We start from the raw sequence: 8,812 nt of genomic DNA, 5'->3' as shown, positions 1-8,812 counted from the left end.
ATAATGTTGTGTAATCAGCATCTTGATATGTCAACTCCCTGGCTAACAAGTGTGATGAACTGGAGAAACTTGTGAAGAACCAGCGAGTATATCGTGATGAGCAGCACTGGGCTCCACAGGGGACTGTTCTGGCTCCATTCCTGTTCACCCTGTATACAGCCGACTTTAAATACAACTGAGTCCTGCCACATCCAGAAATACTCGGGTGACACAGCTATTGTGGCGCATATCAGTAACAGAGAGGAAGAGAGACCAAGGAGATGGTCATGGACTTTGGGAGGTCCAGGCCCAGCCTTCAGCCAGTCAACATTCAAGGGAAGGACATTGGGGTGGTGCACACTTATAAATACCTAGGTGTGCACCTGGACCGTAAACTGGACTGGTCCCTGAACACAAATGCCATCTACCGGAAGCGGCAGAGCTGGATCTTTTTCCTCAGGAGGCTCAGGTCCTTTGATGTCTGCAGTGAAATGTTGCACATGTTTTATCATCAGTGGTGGCCAGTGTACTCTTTTATGCTGCAGTTTGTCCGACATGAACGCATAGAGACTGGACAAGCTGGTAAAAAAGGTTGGGTCTGTGCTTCGCAGGAGTCTGGACTCACTCAGGACTGTTGTGGAGAGACGCAGGCAATGTAAGATGGAGGCCATCTTGGACAATACCGACCATCCTCTCCACAACATTGTGGCAGGACAGAGAAGCAGCTACAGAAGCAAACGTCTCATCTCACTGCGCTGCAGAACAGAGAGGTTCCTTTGTTCCCACTGCCATCAGGCAATACAACACCTCAGCCAAAGAAAGTGGACTAATCTAATTATTATTGTTTATTTATTATCAACTGTTATTATTATTATTATTATTATTATTATCAACAATGAGCTGATGGACACATGAATTTTCCCTAGGGGATAAATAAAGTATGTATGTATGTATGTATCTATATGACACACTTGTCAGGTGAATTATCTTGGCAAAGGAGAAATGCTCATTAACACGGATTTAAACACATTTCTGAACGAAATTTGAGGGAAAGAAGCTCTTTGTATGATTAGAAATAGTTTCAGATATTTTATTTCAATATACGCACATATATATATGTACATACATATATACATACATATATATATGTAGGCCTATGTACATACATATATATATACACACACATATACATAGACTTTAGTTTCTAGATGCCCGGGGAAATAATGAAACTGTATAGTAAGTAATCCAGTTTTCATCTATTTTTTGTAAATGAATCTTAGCGGTACACAACAGATCAACTATCAACTGCGCATGATGATGATTTAGATAGACACAATAAAAAATACAGTGAAAAAATAAGAGACTTGATACAGAAATGGCATATCTATGTGTTTGTAGATGTTTTTTGTTGCGTATTTGTTTCTTGTCAACAGAGAGGCAGAGTGATGGCAGTACGCTGTGCTGACGTAAGCAACAGGTTGGTCGAGCCCCTCGCGGCCGCCTCTCGTGCCTGCAGTTCTCTCGTCACCCAGCCGGAGCGCGTGCTGGTACTGTACATCCCCGTGTCCTCACACGGAGCTGCTGCACGAGACCACTGCAGAACACGGTTCGTTAACGATCAGAAAACTGAGAAATAAAACGGAGTAAACGGACAGTCGAGCAGCAAACAGACGCACTCAAGGTGAGAAAATGTTAATTTCTTTTTCTTACAGGATGATTGATCTTCTTTGTGTGTTGTCAAGCTACTTGAACGACCTTTACATGACACACTGTTAATATCAATTAGTGTTCCCTGGATTTAATAAAAATATTGTGCGTTATATTTTGAAATCCAATCACTGTAAGACACAGACGTCGTCTCGGTTATCATGTAACTAGATGTGGTTACAGCCAGCTGAACGATATTACGCTGATTAAGGACAACACTGGATTTATTTTCTTCCTCTGGAAAACACTTCGGTAAAGTTGGAAAGATATTCACAGATTCGTAATTCAATAACTCATAAGCGACACGTTAAAACACAAACGACGCCTCTTTCCACCCGTAGTAGAAAACGAGCTACAACCTAATTTTCATCTAAACGAGCCGTGCTCAGAGCTGGAAGAATAACACTGGTCTCTTTGAGCAGCCGGCTGTAAGAGGAGTGCGCAGGGACCGTCTATAAAGTGCAACACCAAAAACAGATACTACAAAAATATTCATTAACTTCACTATATATACTGTAGGGTCATAAAAATCACTTCAGACATCAATAGTCTCCTGTTAGTTGGACAGAGGTCAAACACAGATTGGACTGTTCGACCTCAGTTTAAGCGTCATGTCTGGAGGAAACCAGGCACCGTTCATCACCTGCCCAATAACATCGCAGCTAGGATGGGAGGGAAAGCTGAATGGAGCAAAGTACAGAGATATCCTTAATGAAAACCTGGTGCTCAGGACCTCAATCTGGGCCTAATGCTCACCTTACAACAGGACAGGACAATGGTCCTAAGCACACAGCCAAGACAACACTTAAGTAGTTAAGGGTCAACTGTGTGAATGCAAAAAGCATAATCACGATTAGTTTGATCAATATTGAGATCACAATTATTTCACACGATTTCTCATTGACTTTGGAAATACCACGCATTTATAGAACTTATAAAAACTGTCTTTTTAACAGTGGACATTCTTGATCTTTAAATACAATTAAACAGAAAAACAAATAAAAAAATGGATAATTAAATAAAATAATAAATAATATATCATTTAAATATATAATATAAAAAATTCATTAAAAATTAAGATTAGATCAAAATAACTATGTTGTAACATTAGTGTACTTCCACAACCTCCTGAAAACTACTAAACACATGTTCAGTATATAAAAATAATAAATAAAAATGAATTAGACCAAATAGCCTATGTTACATAGCTGAAAACTCAAACACATATTCAATATTTTGGTAAACTATATTCAACATATTCCGGTCAGCTAACTCAGTCCAAGAAAATTAAAGGCTGGTCCAACTATATATAAAAAGTGGATGACTGCTCAAGATGACACACTCCTACGAGCGTTGTTAATGTATGCTGAAACGTAACCCAGAAGTGGATGGGTGGATGGTTTTTGTAGGGGGGATGAAATTTATTTTGGGAACAGAATGTGGCACAAAATAATTGTTTTATCTCAATTATTTTGTTTTCATAATCGTTAGAAGCCAAAATCTTAACTGAAAATAAAATCAGATTAATCACCCAGCCCTATGTGAATGTCCTTGAGAGGCCCAGCTAGAGCCCTGACTTGAACACGACTGGAAACCTCTGGAGAGACCTGTCCACATGGTTGTACACTTGTACCATCCAACCTTGACAGAGCCTGAGAGGATCTACATGAAAGAATGGCACAAATCACATATCAGTCGATATCGATAAACTCGAAAAACTCTGAGGTATAAACATTCAAAATATGATAAAATATGCATGATTAAAATCAAAATCCTTTTCAATCCTTTTTACTCAACAAAGTGAATAGAAAATTAAGTTCTGCAGTGTGAGACAATACACATGTAACATGATCAGACAGCAAAATAAAAAAATACATAAAGAAGATTTGCACTGGGTACTACCTTACCACTCGTTTGGCCCTGTAACTTCTTACTTTCTGTGTTCTAACGGGTGATAATGTTTCAAGTGATGAAACAGGTTTGTGGTGTTGCCTGTTGCCTTTGATAGAACGTGTCTCCGGCACAGTGTGCAGTGCACATTGCTCTGTGTTCTGTCGGACTGTAAATAGTCAAAATATCTCTAAACTATAGAAGTTGAGTGTCCTCTCTCGTCGACGATATCTTCGTCCTCCTTTTTCTGCGGTGTCGGTTATTTCGCCTTATTTGCTTACTCCACTCCAACTTCAACCCGTCAGCCACTACGTGCGTCTGTAAATAATATCACGTTCTGGCCAGTATGTATACTTCTCACCGTGCATCCTAACTTGTGCAATGCAGACCTCTATTCCTGCGATATGATTGATTTCGTGATTCATTTGTCTGCGTGCTATAAGCATGGCAATCAATTATATCGAACATTTAGCGACCATTTTTATTGTTTCTATTGAGGAAAAATAATTTCGCGATTATTATTGCTATCGTTTTATCGCCCCGCCCTACTCTGACAGAATCTCTGTCTGGATTCAAGATGACCAGATATTCAGTAAGGATTGTTTGTAGTCCAAGTCGTGTGTCATGACATCACACAGCCTACACATTTATGCTTTCATCACCCAGCTATGGTCAGTTCATAGACCTACAGCTGTGTAAGGAATACTGGATGTGACAAGGTATGATCTTGTTTTTATCATCATCACAGGGAGCAGAGATCAAGTGAAGATGACTTGGATCATGACAGATGCTTATAATAAAACTCGATGCCTACTGCAAGACAGTTTGCTATACAGAAAGATGAGTTGTTGAAAACATTAGAACAGAGATTCAGATAACAATCTGTGGGCTTTGTGCTGCATATACTTAGGATACAAAATGAAATGAAAAAGAAAAGAAAATTGGGAAACGAAGTTTACAGAATTCAGGTGCCTGAAATGTTGATGAAATGATTAGTCTTGGATTTGTAACATTGTCTAGCTTTTGATCTTCTTAATGTTTTAAAGGTTCCTATGAGTGTAGTGCCTAGATTTATGTTTCCATCCATAAGCCGTGTTGTTCATGTTTCTCTTGTGGGCCAGGGGTGAGAGGTGATGAACACAGTGGCATTGCAAACTGTGATATACTTTAAACACAGCTACACAAACACACACATACACAGAGCTGTACCATGCAGACAGCAGACGGGCAGAGAGCGTCATGATGCAGCTCTGTGACGTCAGTGTTATTTCAACATTTAAGGGTACAGCATAGCAGATAATGGTATCCAGGGATGCTGAAGTTTCCCTTTTTAAAGAGACACACAGTATTATATATGTAGGCATAGGGGTCACCCTGACCATCAAAAACAGCAGAAAGTATCTGACTTCCATCTTATAACTATCTTATCTTATGTGACTACACAGTAGGGCTGGGGTTAGCCTTTAGATACGAGTCATCTTTTTCTAACAGCCTTTTTGGTTTTCCAATAAAGAGTCCTGAAATAATTTCAGTTAGCACCCGAATGAAAAACTTCCAAGTCAACTCGTAGTCGCCAGTGTGGGCTGATGCTTCTGTGTATACTGATGCATTAACAAAAAGGCAGATGACTGGACTGATAACGTGGGGACTCCTCAGCTCATGAGTTGAATCATCGGTATTTATGTGGATCCTTGTTAGAGTGACAGGACTTTTTCTCTTTGTAAAATCTTTTGGCTATCATTCTGGTTGTGTTTGGTATTTTGCAGCTTTGTCATTTTTAATAGTAAAATATTTCTAGAGAAATAATCAGTACTGTGTTAGTGTTGTTGCTGTTTGGCGGATCAGTCAGACAGCTTTGGTTTTGTTGCTGTTTGTTCTAATATTGTGCTGACAGACATGGATTATAGCAGTGGCATGACTCTACGCTCACTGAGTGTAAATCCCTGGACAGTTACAAGTGTCAACAGGGCATTTGAAACGTCACAGGAGGACTGAAACTCGCCCCAGGGATCTATTTCTCATGTGAACAGACTTACATTTGGTTATGTTTATGTGATATTTAACACCTTTCTTTTGCTTGTTGCCACGGATGATATGGGATGAAAGAAAGAGATGGTTTGGGTCCTTATTCCTTTGGGAAATATTGCAGTAACCACAAAGTAATGTCATCAAACATAGTTGAAAAGAGACAGATTAGCCCCAGTTGGGTTTCTCTCTCATGTCTGCAGCACAGCAGCTTGAGTTGAGTGACTTGCCTAAAGGCGCCTCATACTTCCCAGCATGTCTGGGGAATCTAATCAGCCTCCTTCCAGGGCCAACCAACTCTCCAACCTTTCAGCTGAGCATGTCTACAAAGGTTTAGTAGTGTGTATGTTTTTTGTTTTTGTTTTGTTTATTGTTTTTCTTTGAAGACAGTCTGTAAGTCTTTAATATCACACTAACTATAGGCAGATTTCAGGTCATACAGTTGCAATTAAAGGTTCTCAGAATTCCCATGTGAGTATTTTTTGTAAGTTGGTTGCTACAGTAATCTTATTCAGATTTTCTGTACAAGTTAATTAGATTGGTTTTATTACAGTGAATGGATATTCCCAGAGGCTGACAGAGATCCCAGGCTAGCAGTAAAACGCAATTAAAACATCCTCTCATATGGATTATTTCCTTCTCACTGTTTAGTGGCTGTGATACTGACAACATATAACAAGCAGTTTAATTAATAAATCAAGACGTTAGTTCGCATTAATTAATCTGACATGACTCATTAACGTCACTATTGATACATGCTTCTTTAAAGTGTGTGTGTGGTCGCTGCTGCTTGGTTTGTGTTCAGACACTGACAAACAAATGTCAGAGGAGGACAAACTGTTCATTATGGACAAACTTTGATTAGACCATGCAATGAAAAATATTCTCTTTTAAGTTAGATTTTACTTTGAAAGGCAAATGTGCAGTGCAGTATCAAACTTGAGGGGCACTCAGAGAGTGCAGACCTCCACCAAGACCAATGTAAAACTACATTCACCAGACTTAAGTGAAAAAAAATTCTAATTCATAGTAAATGATCTGGATCTGCCCAAATGTCTTCCCTGACCCATCCCTCATTCCTCCACCATGTTCGGTGCAAATCGGTGCTGTGCTTTTGACATAATACTGCTGACAAACACACAAACACAGGTGTAAACATGATATCCTTGGCAGAGGTAATTAGCACATGGCAGGTAGTCATTAATGCTGTTTTGGTGAATGTTGAGATAGAAGCCATTCCATGGTGAAGTCTGTGGGTGTGAAGTGACTTCACATGTAGTCCCTGTAATGGCTGCTATACTTACAAGTGTTGAGTTTAAGTCTGAAAGAATCTCAGAATACAATGTCAATAATCTGTTTCCATAAGAGTTTATCTTCTTGATTGTTAATTTTCTTTATGTACGATTCTGCAAGACCCTGAATTATCTTCGGTGATGATGTTTTTGAAAGATGCATTTAAAGCCTTACATAGAATTCAAACTGATACGTGGCATACGCACGAAGCTGGAAAGATGCATACTCACCCAAAAATTCAGATGTATGAAAACATGCACATTTTCTTTGTATATCCCAATTAACGTGGAATTGAACGCACATGCACGAATACCACACACATCCTCTTTCTGCCCTAAATTTGATATGCTAATGAGTATAAATGCCTGGACTACCCCTTTCTTCAGGATTAGGAAAAATGGCAAAACCAAGTGGTAAGTCGCCAAAAAAAGACACTTCAGTGAGTTCGAGGAGGAAGGGTTGCTCTCAGAGGAGGACTCCAGAAAAGAAGGTTTCATTCTGCACTTTGTCCTCTGGCATTATTAATAACACAAATCAAATGAAGTGGGAGTGTGATGGAGGCTGTTGATGCGATGGGGTTCTGACATGTCCTGCACCGTATTTTTCTTGAACTTTATTCACTTTCTGTAGATTTGAAATTAGTAAAATGTTTATAGGCTAGGGGTATTTTGGTAATTACACACACGATTTACATCCACCATGCACTGTTTTAATAGACACTCAGGTGGAATGAAGCAATGTGCCAGGCAAGAGACTATGAGACTATTCAAAGCTTTTCCAAAATTACACATAAGTTTATAAACAGAAGCTAATGACCCACACAAACAAACAGGAGCTTGTCGGAAAACTCTGATTCTCTAGTTCAACTGAGAAAAACGGCATGTCTCTAGCTCAAAACATTGAGGAGTAATGGCGCTCTAAAGACAATGATATAAATCGGGACGTATTCTCTCCCGTAAGAGGAGTTGAACTGTACTATGACTGTACTATGAAACTTTAACAGCAGCACATGCCTGGTAGCTGTTGATGGTGGTGTTAGCTTTGTTGTGATTTGTTTGGACAGTGAGTGAAGCAGAGAGCTGACTGGTCTGGATACAGAGGGCTGCATTGTTATATGTGTACTGTCTCCCCTGTGCTCTGTCTTTCTGTCTATTTAATCTATCTATCTACAGTATCTATTTTTAATTGGTGTGTGGCATGTACACATACCAGTGTCCCCCACCCACCCACACAGGAACTCAGTCCCGTTTACGGTGGCACTTCTCTCCTCTACTCTGCTTTCTGTTTCACTGTGTGTGTGTGTGTGTGTGTGTGTGTGTGTGTCTTAGCCACTCCACACACAGAGAGAACAGACAGGTTTACAACTTATTTCCTTAAGTTCAATAAAAGCTTTCCAACAAGTGTTATAAATCCCTCTAAAACCAAAGATGGACATTCATCCCAGATGTCTGATAGTCAGGCCAAAATATCAGCATTTTTTAAGCACAGGCAATCTTGTGAGAGTGATGAGGATATTAGCAGCTACAGTGGCATGTGAAAACTAGGGCTGTGATAATAACAGCAGAACCACAATACTGCAGGCATGTGATGCCTACCCTGGAGTTGAGCTCATTACCGTCATCATCGGTAGTTCCAGTTACAAGTTTTTGTATTTCATTTTTCTGCTGGTGAAAGTTACAGGAGTGTGTGTGGTGTGTGATATGAAATCTAAACACAATAATCCTTGTTTACTTATTGTAAACTGACCATCTTCCATCACAGCCCAACAGGGGGTCGGTGAGTGTTGATAGTCCCAGCACACACTCATTGTGCACAGGCATGTAGACAGGACAGTGATAAGGTTACACCATAGGTTGTTGTTTTTTCAGTTATTTAGCATGAACAAGCATTGTTGATAACATAGTGCCTTTGACACAAC

At 39.6% G+C, this 8,812-nt stretch overlaps 1 protein-coding gene across 2 annotated transcripts in view; it reads left to right on the top strand.

Moving 5' to 3' along the window:
* The first annotated feature begins 1,503 nt into the window (after window positions 1-1,503).
* Window positions 1,504-8,812, top strand: part of gdpd4a (glycerophosphodiester phosphodiesterase domain containing 4a) — a 42,445-nt gene continuing 35,136 nt past the window's right edge. For both annotated transcript variants that reach the window (XM_056374748.1, XM_056374749.1), the window contains exon 1: window positions 1,504-1,660. The gene's annotated coding sequence lies outside the window, so the exon portion shown is untranslated. The remainder of the gene's footprint in view (window positions 1,661-8,812) is intronic.

This window comes from Seriola aureovittata, chromosome 4 (genome assembly GCF_021018895.1).
Source record: "Seriola aureovittata isolate HTS-2021-v1 ecotype China chromosome 4, ASM2101889v1, whole genome shotgun sequence".
Classification (NCBI taxonomy): domain Eukaryota; kingdom Metazoa; phylum Chordata; class Actinopteri; order Carangiformes; family Carangidae; genus Seriola; species Seriola aureovittata.
Note: the sequence above shows the minus strand (reverse complement) of the source record. Positions and strands in the feature narration are given on the sequence as shown.